Source organism: Cyprinus carpio, chromosome B5 (assembly GCF_018340385.1).
Source record: "Cyprinus carpio isolate SPL01 chromosome B5, ASM1834038v1, whole genome shotgun sequence".
Lineage (NCBI taxonomy): Eukaryota > Metazoa > Chordata > Actinopteri > Cypriniformes > Cyprinidae > Cyprinus > Cyprinus carpio.
Genome location: NC_056601.1, coordinates 10,842,760 through 10,854,252, shown reverse-complemented (window position 1 = coordinate 10,854,252; position 11,493 = coordinate 10,842,760). Strand labels below are relative to the sequence as shown.

General features: G+C 37.9%; 1 non-coding gene and 1 pseudogene across 1 annotated transcript; one reads left to right on the top strand and one right to left on the bottom strand.

Annotated features, from left to right (window-relative positions):
* Positions 1-4,346: 4,346 nt before the first annotated feature.
* LOC122137353 lies at positions 4,347-10,419 on the top strand (annotated as a pseudogene).
* A 980-nt stretch (positions 10,420-11,399) lies between these two features.
* On the bottom strand, positions 11,400-11,472 carry trnak-cuu. Its single transcript has one exon. It is a non-coding gene; the product is annotated as a tRNA-Lys (tRNA).
* Positions 11,473-11,493: the final 21 nt, after the last annotated feature.

The window sequence follows — 11,493 nt, the reverse complement described above, 5'->3', positions numbered from 1 at the left end:
CGTCAACAAATTATACTACTGGGGAACTTAGTGCCTTTGTGGCACAACCCTTTTCAACAGCTCAGTATAACAGTAAACTTGATACGACATTTAACTCAGAACTGGACATTTCTTCTTATTCCATACTAACAGCAGCAATTGTTAACAGATTCTTCTAGCCACATGCTTCAGCAATGCGAGACGTCTGCATTACTAAATACAACACACAGATCCAGTCTATCACTCCCCTCTTTCCTCTGACCCACAGTAACACTTCACTTTCTCTCAAAACTTCTCAATCCCTCTGGTTCTCTTCGCTTACCTTCGGGTGCTAGTAAGAATATGTCTGCAGTTGTGTATGAAATATATATCTTGTGAACATGCATCTTTCCTCTTTTCATTCCTAATCCCATATCTAGAAGATAGTCTCCAGTGAAAGTATTACCTTGTGCTTTTTCTGATGTTTGTGTGCGATAACTCTTCCCAACTATGGAGTGTTTGATGTAAATGGAACTACACTTAAAAAGAGGGTAAATTAGTCCACAATAAATAATTTTGTGGAAAATACTCTGTGTTCTTTTTTGTAGAGTATGCTAGTTCACACAGTCCACAAAATGTGGTTGTGTGTTGTGTGTGTGTGTGTGTGTGTGTGTGTGTGTGTGTGTGTGTGTGTGTGTGTGTGTGTGTGTGTGTGTGTGTGTGTGTGGATTTGTGTTCTTGTGGTTGCTCACAGGCATTTCTCAGAGTTTAACTGGCTACAAAACAGGCCTGAACTTTAAAGATGATATGTTTGATTCTGGTTAGAAGTCTGGCTCTGACCAAATTTAGCCAAAATAAATAGGATTTAGGCAAGTAATTTGTGCATTCAAACTTTAGTCTTCAAAACAAAAAGAGTAAAACGTTGAGCGTAACTTAACTTTAGCTTTTAATTTAAATAAAAGGATAGCAATATTACATGCTTCTATACAACAACAAAAAAACACTGAAAATGTACTCTTGAACATAAGATGCATTGCTGCTATAGTACATCAACACTGGTTTGCATTAACATCTGTTTGACTGAGGGAACACAGAATGGTCACTGGCCTGGCAGTCTACCATGCCATCACTGCCCTTATGCCATGGAGGACATTAACTAATAATGACTTGGGCACTGCAGGCATTTTTCAAACCCAGACAGAACCGTAGCAGTAAATCAAAATGGAAATGTCTAGCGGCAAAAGTACCAGAGAAATAACATTGGCTGTTAGTTCAATGTGAGATGTCTGGGTCACAGCATGCTATTACTTTTATGTATCTGAGCATGATGTCAGCAGATCAATGCAGGTCAGATGGTTCATGGAACCTAAAGTGACTTTAGAACAACTGTGTGGTTTAATGTTAAGGAGTAAATGAAGTACAAACTAAAACTATCTGTCTCTTTCTCTCTCTCTCTATCATATAAATCATGTAGCAAACAGTCTCACCAATAAAAACTGTCACTTATAACAAAATTACTTTGAAAACACTGAATATGATAACAGCAGGATAACAACAGATCTTTAAGGTTCTTGGATATTTTTCAAGCAATGTAGTAGGGTAAATCACACATTTTCTATTTCAGTATCATTTAAACTTATGTTCAACAAGTAAAAATTAGTAAAATAGGCTTTTATTAAAGTTCTGGTTGACTGAGTGACAAAATATTTCATGAGATTTTAAAGGAATTGTCACTGAATGCAAGGCAAAGAAGAAAATTCACAATTTAATTACAGGCTTTTCAAAATGTAAAATACTGTAGGTATTGAGAAATGCACACAACCAACCAAAAACTGTTATATTAGCCGTTATTGCTCAACAACATTTTATTCATTGGGTAATGCTAAAGAAAGCACTACATTAAACCTGTAATGTGGTCACTCACACTACGCTTTAGTTTAAAAAAAAAAAAAAAGAATCGCAAGAAATACACCGGTAGAGCTGCAAAGCTGTCTGTTTCGAATGGTATTGTAATTTCTCTAATATAAGTGAACACAAGGCAGGAAAACTGAACAATGTCCTGAATTTCTGTTATAAGCCATGTTATTCTCATAGCATCTTCTTAACACCTCCATCTTGGATCTCATCAATAATCTAGTGCACTTGAGAGTCAGCCTCCAATTGGGCAGAAGACGGTCTCAGCTGAATGGGGTGAGGTGCTGTTGCTAAGGAAACATTCAGCAGAGTCCCACCAGGACCACGCAAGGACTCTAGGTATAACCTGTTTTTATACAGTCTATGGGTATAACATAATCAGCGTTCTATTACTGTCTATCTTTAACATCTTACATATATCACACACAAACACACATTTTATATACAAGTACAGGCTTCTACAGTTTTATAAACCAAAGTACTAACTAACCCCTAAATAAAAATGTATTGCATTTTTTTACTCTTTGAGTCACTTTCAAATAAAGGACGTCTCTGAATTTTCTCCAAAGGGAGGTTTGTTTGATTTATCTCACATCTGAGGACAAATTTGTCCCTAAAGTATAGCTACACATTAACATGTTTACTTGCAGATCTTTCCTTCCATCTAGAAAAAAAAAAAATCCCCACTTTGTTTGCATTGTCAGCACTTCTTGTAATTGATCACACAGTTATATGAACTGCAAGCAATCAGATTTCAATTTCCTTCTCACATCCAATCAGCTCATAAGTCTTTTGAAACATCCCCCTATAAAATAACTATCTAAAATTTATGGTCATGTCATGCTGTCATCTTTATATGCTTTACATATACGTCTTTATTTTTTCTTACTCTTTGCATGGACCTTTGTATAGAAAGCATGGAAATATACACCCGTCAGAATGAGTTATCATACAAGAGCACTATGTCCATCTTAACAGAGAAGATGCCCTTGGCTAGAGCCACAAATTCAATCCCTGACAATCCTGTACAGTCATCAATCCCAGAGCCAATTTCAGTGACCTACACCCCTTAAAATAATGCTCATCTGCATTTATCTACACCACAAACATCAAAATCTACAGGGTCACACCAAGGATTCTGTGACTTTTTATCTAATAAATTGCATTTAAATCAAGATAGCAACTGTGCATTTGACCTCACAGGATGACTCTAGGCATAATATGTCTCAATACACAAGACATGCAATAATTTAGATCAGACCTGCCTTTACAAAATTTCCCAACTGAACAATTTGTCACACATGATGTATTACTCTGGCATATTATTTAGAACAACGCTGTCACGCAGCCATTAATGATGACCTTTCAATGCAGAGAAAAGAAGCTGGGCAATTATCCAGCTGATAATTGATTATCTCCTGCTCTGTGGTTAGAACAGCTGAGCGAGGGAAGCAAAGACACACATTAAGCTTTTTATTTCTTCACTAATAGCTCTTCTTTTCATTGTAATACAACACAACTACAGACAGAAAGACAGTGTTAAGTCTAACTAGGGCATATATGTCTCAAATCAACGTCCTTTTGTCTTTCAACTATCAGTGCACATATTAAAACAATTAATTGAATCATCTTATATTAGTTATAGACAAATCTGTTTGTCTCCGTTAAACATGCTATTAACTTAATTAATTTAACTCGAAAACAGTTTTGTATTCCTCAATTGAAATCTAATAATTAGCTCAAAGGAGTGAGTAGTCTGTGGTCCATAGCGCCATCTGCTGATTGCCGTGGCAATGGCATAGATATACTGTATATAATGTTAAGTTAAACCATAGACTGTATAGGGTTATACTTAGAAGTTGACATTCTTATGCGTAATTATTTATTCTAGTTAATTTATTTACTTAAAAGATTTTTATGTTAAGTTTTTATCTATTTGTTTTTCTCTTTATTTATTTTACTTGTATTTATTATTTTTTTGTCGTGGTTATTTTAGTACAATATTATTGTGTTTTGTATTCTGGTTGTGTATGTATTTTATTGCTTTGTATCAACCTGAGTCACACATTGTTCTTTCTGTTGTATGTATCCCCTGTGAATGTTAGGGTATGTGCTAAAAAAATCTAGTGTTAGACGAAGGGTGTAAATTATCAGTAAAAAGAATGCAAAGCGTTTTAAACCACTGGTGGAAAAAGTCCGTCCACATTCACAATCGAAACACGGTCTAAAAATTAATATGCGTTTCCCTTTCTTAAAAGAAATAACGTAATTCTCACATTGTAAACATTCCGGTTGACAGGACAGCGCCACATTGGAATGTTCTATTTCGACCTAAAAAATGGGGGTGCCGGGGTTAGTAAAATACTTTTAGTTGTTTGTATTGCTAATAATATATAGAATTTCTCAAAGTATTTTAAAATTAAGAATATGTGTTGTAACAAATATATCTAAATAATTCTAGCTGCTGAAATATTCATCCTTATATTCAGTACTGATAGAAAGTGTACACTCCGACTGCTGCGTGAGTTCAGACCATAGACTGTATAAAAACAGGTTCAGACATGGCGTTGCGGGGATTGAATGCTTGCGCTCGTATTTTGCTGACCGATTTTTCCAGAGCTGCCGTGCTTCGAGGAGCCATTAAACCAGACTGCTTAAAATGTCGACATGGAGGTAATATGCGCATAATTTTGGTACTTGTTTAAGCTGGCTTTAGCCAACGAGCTGAGAACGTACTATAGAAAGTTGGCGCTAGAAGTCAAGAATCAAGAGTTGTATTCGTCACAAACACGATTATATAGAGAATATATAACCAACATGGACCCCACCCCCCCAAGTGTAGAGAATATATATCGACTTGATTACAACACTGTTGTCCTCACAGATGAAAATGTATGAGGACTGAATTATTTGTGACTCTCCCCCTCCTTTTCATGTGTAACTTGTCGTTTTTATTTCCATTATCTGTCTGTGTTACTGTCCTGCTGGAAACAAACCTAAAATGCCAAACCCTAAGTTTGCTTCCAGCCTGATCAGGTAAAAATGCTCATAACCCGCTAAAAACCAAATGAGCTTGTTTAAATTTTTGTTCAGCAGGGTTTAAATGAAATGTGATGAAGGTGGTCAAACAAATGACAGCCCCTCTGATACAGCTTAACATTTGGGTTTGCTGAGAGTTTTTAAGAGACATCATGGAGACTTTTCTCTGTTATGGGAACTCCTTCCCATCCAGCCTTTCTGAAGTCCTATTGGCTCAGTCCAAATTACTGACCAATTGTCGTGATGTATGCAAATCACATGCAAATACTGATGAGTTCAAGAGGCAGTATAAAATGCATTGCACGCGACAATTATGTCAGAATCTTCTATAGTACCTGCTGAATTCATTATGGCTACAGTCTGCAAGATCTGCGCAGGACCAATAGAGTCGCTGGATCAACATGACCACTACGTCGCATGCCTGGCCCTGGCCCATGCTGAGGCGGCGCTGGACAAGCCTACTGTGGGCATTGATCGGATCAGCCCACCTGAATGTTCTGGACCTGCCACGATGTGACTCGCGGCTTATTCAGGGTGAGGCCCACTGCCGGTGGGCCCTCCCTCTCCTGGTGACGGGAGCATCGTCTTACTGCTCCGCCAACCCCAACGGTCGCCCCGTTCCCGGGTTTCCTTCCCAGAGAAATGCTTCCACCCTCTTTCCAATATCGCAGAGTTAGTGTCCTTTGGCCAGGAGCAGGGGGATGACTCAGTGTCCATCTCGGCCTTGGAGAGGGAGGATTGGGTGGGATCGGAGCCTGATCAACCAGACAGCATGGGGCCCCCAGACCTCCAGGATGCGCTTATGAAGGTCCTGTCAAAGGCTGTCCAGGAGTTGGAGCTTACCTGGAGTCCTCCGAAGGAGCCTGCCAGGAGTAAGCTCGACTGCTGGTATTTCAGGTCCACCCGGAAAGCTGACTCGAGGGCGTCGCTCCCCTTCTTCCCTGACGTACACGAGCAGCTGGTGAAAATGTGGTCTACGTCCCAATCGGATGAGTGTCCACTCTGCCACACAGGCCATCTTTTCCCATGTGGATGGGGTGGAGGCCCACGGGTACATGTGCTCTCCCCCTTTGAGGAGACCGTTTCTGCACACCTGTGTCCTGCAGCAGCCAAGACCCTAGGCTCGGACCACCGCCCGCCTCGCTAATAAAGTGTATGCGTCTGATGGCGAGGTGGTTTCTGCGCTGCAGGCCATGCTGCAGGTTTTCCAGGCGAAGCTCCTGCAGGGGGCGGAGGGCGGAGCCCTCACTGCGAGGCCATTAAGGGTTTGCATGCGGCGATGGACTTCGTGCTGATGGCGACAAAGTGAACATCCCAGGCCATGGGTTAGGCAGACTCATTGGCTTATCTCCATCCATCAGCTGCGAGCCCGCCTACAGGTGTCGCTATTGGTTATTGGGAATTGTGTGTGTGTGTGTGTGTGTTTTATCTTCACTGAGTATGTGACTTGTACAGGCTGCTCGTAGCCTCTCTCACTGTGGGATTGAACATCGTTCCCATAATGGAGAATTGTCTCCGTGATGTCTCGTGAAAGCTCGAGAGGGAATGTCTATTGTACTATCGTAACCTCGGTTCCCTGAGAGCGGGAACGAGACATTATGGAGGTTGCCGTGTTCGACCAGCTAAGCAGCGTTCAGTATTAGATTCTGATGTAATTGACGCATACATTGCATTTTATACTGCCTCTTGAGCTCGTCAGTATTTGCATGCGATTTGCATACGTAGCAACAAAGTTGCCAGTCATTTGGACTGCCGTGAGCCAATAGGACTTCAGAAAGGTTGGAAGGGAAGGAGTTCCAATAATGGAGAAATGTCTCCGTGATGTCTTATTCCCACTCTCAGGGAACCAAGGTTACAATAGTAACCGGAGACATTTTCCAACAATTGCTAAGAAACTGTTCCTTTTAGCTAAACGTTATCTCTTGTCTGAAGATGTGGTGAAGCTGCAGGATTTTCAGCAGAGGAAACTTGCTGTTACCCACCAAGTGTCAAAATCAAAAGGCAGGCATCATTTAGTATGACTTAAATAATTTTGTACCACTTTCTGGTGTTTGAATATCATTATTTTAAGGGTGCAATCAGTCATATTTGTCTCAATAAAATAAATTAAATTAACTTATCAAAAATGTTTAAAAACATTTACACCCATGTGAGATTGCATTTAGACTGCAGTCATATCAAAAGCAGTTTTATTTTACATGATAGTGGGCTGCCTCATAGTAGCAGACATGCTGAAATCACATGACCAGCTTAATACTAATTCATTTATATCATTATCTCTGCTATCAGATAATTTGACTTGTGGAATTAATGAATCATGGCTGGTAGTGATGCATGATGCTATTGCAATATTCATGCCTCACATGTCTGCAACTGTCCTATTGGCCATCGCAACATAAACTAAAGGCAATGAGTGCACCTTTAAATGTCATTTTCTCATTTACCCTGAATGTCACTTTTTTTATAACTTTTAATTTCTGTCCATTTCAGGTACCATGAAGAGAATTGTAACATGGCATTTGGTGAATTCAAGTTAGGTTATGCTATTAGCTGGGTTTAGAGGAGCTGGGAGCCAGAACACTAAGAGATCCAGTATGTGAAAATGAACACACATTTGACACCATGACTATGGACATGAATTGTAGTGAGATTTGACATTGTCTTTCCTTCTTTTTTTTTTGCATAGACTCTCAAAGGATTCTTTTCAGACTCTACATCCTTTAATATTGCTATCGTCATGATTTTCACTAAACAGTGTTACAAAAGTAAGTTTCTTCTGCTTATCTCTCCGTTCTGCTGGAGTATGAAACAAGTAATACGATTTGTATTGTGCTCCCATTGCCCTTGCTGTTGGTTCAAAAAATTTGTATGAAATAAAGAGCTGAAACATCCGAAAATTGAAAATGCCATTGAGACAAATGCTTATTTGTGATTCATGAGGGAATCGATCACCACAATCAAATACTTCACCAATGCTGCTTCCTATCTGCAAAAATGCAAAATGGTCTGTCTGTTGCCAAGGTTTCAGTCTATGTGATGTGGGTCACTGATGATGTTCTCACAGGTTGCCTGGAGGTGCTGGGAGAAATGAAAAAACAAGGAGTGCCATTCAACAAAGATACCTTCTTGCTAGCCTTTGCAACTTGTTATAAACTGGTAAAGGCAATGTAGAAGAAAGTATTGTATGCTAGTTTGTATTAAAGCCATTAAGAATCAACAAAGAGTTACTTGAATCCTAGAAAAGACAAACTAATTTCAGAACAATAAAATGGCTTCAATTTTTCTAAACAGGTACAATGTTTTGGCTTGTTTTTGGACAGTAGCTTCTCACCATAATTTCAAATAATGACCACTACAAAAGAATTTAATAAGTATCATTTATAAACTATTTCTGTATCTTGGGATTGACAGAATACCTCAAAGTCGTATCATATCTGTTTGACCCTGTTGGAAGAAGGTCAGACAAAAGGCAGCATCATTCCTTGACATGCCTACTGCTTTGCAGCTGCTCTTGCTCTCAAACAGGTGAGATGACTGAAATATCTAGATCTAATTTCAAATTAAAGGATAAATGTATGGCATGTAATGCCTTAAATTGAGTAGGTTGGTGTAATATCAGATATAGTTGTTAAAAGGCATTCAGATATTGTGTAATTGCCACTGAATCACAGACAATGTTGCATCTTTGATATACTAAGAATATGCTATGTTAAATACAGTATAATATAATTTGACATTAACAGTAAATCACGTACTTTTCATTTTACCTGATATATGTTGTAGAATGATATAGAGAGAGCCCAGGCATTCTTCTCTCAGGTAATGAACACGGAAAGTCGGCTGTGCCAGAACCTAAGGGTAAATGTGTGTGTGTGTGTGTGTGTGTTTATCTAAATCAGCCTTTGAAAGAGCTTGCATATGTTAACTGCTCTGTTTTTAGGTTCTCATATTGGCTATGAAAGGGTCCATGAAAGAAGCAGTCTCTGCCCTCACAACAGCCCTACTGTCAAAGACTCAAGTGTTTGTGAAGAAACCAGAGTTCTCTCAGGAAGTGGTGAGATATCAGATACACCAGTCAAGTTTGGACACACCTAGTTTACACCTCATGATTATTACTACATTTAAAGGTAATAGTAAAGTCATCAAGACTATTAACTAACACATGGAATTATGCAATCACCAATGTTAGCTATGTAAAACAAATCAAAACGCAGACTCATTATATTTGGAGGTGTACTCTGTGATGTATTTTAAATGGTCCAAAGAGAGTAATACTTTTATTCAAAAATGAAATGAATTAAAAGTTTCATTTTGTAAAGACACCACAGTTTACACTACTATTCAAAGGTTTTAAAGAGAATAATACTTTAATTCATCAAAAATGCATTAAATTGATTTTTTACAGTTTTACTGTATTTTTGCATCATAAATAAATTCAGCCATGGTGAGCATAAGAGACTTCTTTCAAAAACATCTTACTTTTGAAGATTAAAAAAAAAAACAAACTTTTGAACAGTAGTTTATATCTGTCTACTAAGCTAAATTCAAGGTTTTCTTACTTGTCCAAAAACTTGACAGGTTTTATATATATTTTTATATATATATATATATATATATATATATATATATATATATATATATATATATATATATATATATATATATATATATATATATATATATAAATATGGAACATCAGACCCTCAGCTTATAATACAGAAGCCAAACACCTATTGTATGAAAAGCAATAATTAGATTAAACCAGGACAGATTGTAAAGCAATCAGATGCTTTCCTCTCCCATGTCCCTGTTCCTTTTTGCTCTCTTAGGTTAGTTCATTGAAGAACAAGAGTGTTGGTGGGCTGTGGGAGGGGAAGGTTGAGCAGGTGGTGAGACCGTTAGAGGAGGCCGGCCAGATCACCAAGCAGACCATCGATGATTTCTTGTGTCACACTCCCTCTAGGAGGAGAAGGCCTCTGGGAATATTGGAGCAAGAAAGAAAACCTAGCCAAAAGACTCGTAGAACTCTGCAGTCCACACTAGAGTGAACCCATAGGGAGTTCAAGACTCTCAGATTTAGTGTATTATATTACAAAAGCAAAGATGTATTTTTGACCTGCACACTCTAAAGATACAGCCAGTTCAAGGCTCAGGCTTTGGCATCATCTACCTCCTCCTGTCTTGTGCCAGCTACTGTTACCTTCAGTTGTGAAATCAAGTAAGGAATTGAATCACTTTAATAAACTGACGTTTTTCTAATTTAAGATCTTGTGCAGTTTTGTATTCCTTGTTGAGGAAATGTAAGAAATGTGTATAGAGCAGCAGTCAGGTCATGACTTAATTCCCTCTTAATTTCCATAAGAGTTTTTACTTGTCAACCCTATTAATCTACATACAATGGTAATAAACACAAAAACAGTGTTGATGTGTTTTGTATGTGGTTAAAGTGTCATCCATGCATGAGATGTATAAATACATATTTAATTTTTAATAAATACTATGTTAGTATTGCTGTTTCAACATTGACTGTCCAGAAATTTGACATCAAAATGCTTATATGTGACCCTGGACCACAAAAACAGTCATAAGTAGCACAGGTATATTTGTAGCAATAGCCAACAATACATTGTATGGGTCAAAATTATCGATTTTTCTGTTATATCAAAAATCATTAGTATATTAATTAAAGATCATGTCCCATTAAAATATTTTGTAAATTTAAAGGTGATTTTCTCAATTTTTTTATTTTTTACACTCAGATTCCAGATTTTCAAATAGTTGTGTCTCAGCCAAATATTGTCCGATCCTAACAAACCATACATCGATGGAAAGCTTATTTATTCAGCTTTTAGACTGACACTTTTGTCTGGTTTTGTGGTCGCTCACACACACAAACACACACACACATATGGTGTGACACGTTTCCCCAGTTGACATTTGAATAAAAAGGGGGGTTAAATTAAAAACAATTATTTACATTTTTATAGTAAAGTTAATACAATTTTAAAATTGATAATCAAATTTTATTTACGTTTTCATTCAAATCTGATAATCAGGTTTTTCAGTTAATTCAAGTCTCTTCAACTCTTTGAGTTAAACAGTCTTAAAGGGACAGTTCACCCCAAAATTAAATTCTGACATCATTTACTCACCCTCATGCCCTTCCAGACCTGTATGATGTTCTTTCTTCTGTGGAAAACAAAAGAAGATATTTTGAAGAATGTTGGTAAGCAAACGGTTTTGGTTACCTTTGACTTCCATTGTAAGAAAAAATAAATAAATAAAAGAAACGATAAAGAAACACGTTTTATGTACCACAGACCAGTGCTATACATGTTCACAACAAAGTGAGGGATGAGTAAATTTTCATTTCGGGTGAGACATCCCTTTAACATTTTATTCAGCGGCACCTTATTCTGTTGTTTTGTTTGTATTGTAGTTATTGTTCACAGAACAATGCCGCCAGTGTAGCGTGCAAATAAAGTAATCGCCCAACGTGGGGCTCGAACCCACGACCCTGAGATTAAGAGTCTCATGCTCTACCGACTGAGCTAGCCGGGCTTGACTTACGCTCTCTTTAGG